Source organism: Canis lupus, chromosome 33 (genome assembly GCF_048164855.1).
Source record: "Canis lupus baileyi chromosome 33, mCanLup2.hap1, whole genome shotgun sequence".
NCBI classification, from domain to species: domain Eukaryota; kingdom Metazoa; phylum Chordata; class Mammalia; order Carnivora; family Canidae; genus Canis; species Canis lupus.
In genome coordinates, this window is record NC_132870.1 from 24,640,232 (window position 1) to 24,641,948 (window position 1,717).

Below are 1,717 nucleotides of genomic sequence, written 5' to 3' on the forward strand. Positions count from 1 at the left end.
AAAGAGAGGGAAAGCCAAATATGACACACTTCCTGGTAGAAGTACACCATATTAACTATGTCTTAGTCTTAACAAAATAAACTGAATCTGATCAGATCTCTGTATCTAACTATGTATAGGAGATGGCATGATATGCTGGCACCATGGGTATATAGTCAGCAAAATCTAGAATGTGGAAAACTATAGAAACAGCAGTCCTGTTTTTTAAAATTAAAAATAAAATTGTAAGGAAAAGAAAAGGGAGAGAGAATGTGTGATTTAAAGAGATTTAAGAACCGTGTTAACCAAATGCAACATACGGACCTGGTTTAGTTCTTGGTTGAGACAAATCAAATAAAACATTAATGAAACAATTAGACACTTGAACATTGGTAATGTTAAAAAGTTGTTAATTTTAAGAAGAATGATAATGGTATTTTTTTAAAGAACCCTTTTCTTATAGATATATATTCTAAAACATTTAGGGGTGAAATGAAATGTCTGATATTTGCTCCTCAGTGGAAATGGTTACTTAGTCCTGCCTCGTTGGCTCTCCAGAAGTTGTTTAGTATTTGCAGTTGGTATCTTAACAGCTCAGGCAAGCTTAAGAGGCAACATATATATATATTTTTTAGAGGCAACATATTGATAAAGATTGTACTCGTTGGATAAGATGAAAATGAAATTGCTTAATGGATCTTTCTGCCTTTCCTTTATTATCCATTAACATCCCATTATCTACCTCCAGCAGGGAAATAGACATTCCTTGATTATTGCTTTCCTGGAATGAGCTGAAAATATTTCAGTTGTTTCTTTGTTTCCCACAATTTCAGCACATCCTGGGCTTAAATCTTTCCAGAGCTATTTTAAGGCTCTGTCACTTTTGTGATATTTGTGTTTAAAACTTTGATATCACATTTTTCTCTCCTTTTCTCTCTTTTTTAATATTTATTTTTATTTATGATAGACATAGAGAGAGGGAGGCAGAGACACAGGAGGAGAGAGAAGCAGGCTTCATGCCGGGAGCCCGACGTGGGACTAGATCCCAGGACTGCAGGATCCTGGGCCAAAGGCAGGCGCTAAACCACTGAGCCACCCAGGGATCCCCCTCCTTTTCTCTTTCAAATCATTTTATATTTGTAGTTCGACTATATTGGACTCTTTCCAATATTTCCTTCCTTTGTTATTATTTATTTTAAAATGAAGAAGCCGTTCCCTATATAAATTTCTATCATGTCTATATTACAAATAAGTCCGAAATAGAATATTAATATTTTTTAATCTTGTGCATAAGGATATTATCAGAGAGGCAAGAATGAGAGAGAGAGAGAGAAAGAGAATGAATTTCTGAAGTAGAGTACTTTTTCCTAAGAAGGATTTGACTTTTAGCAGATAGTCTGTTTAATTGAGACTACAATCTCTTACCTTTGTACTGGATTTGTAACCTCTGCCAGTGAGGTATCATTCCTTTCTTCTATGTGGGGATTTGTAATGATATTATTCTCTTTCTCCCTCATCTAAATGCTAGTGCCTGGCAAAGTAGGGCTTATGAATGAATAAACCCTATTCTTGTGCAACATCTATGTAGCTGCTGTTCAGTTTTCATTTCCAAAATCATGATCTTCATTCAATAGAGGCAGATGAAGCACCACCTGTGCCCCCGTTTCCTAAGTGGGGCTTCAAGGTTGCTCAAGTTAAATTCCTCTACCTTCCGACTATGTTGTTTCTCATAGTGAAT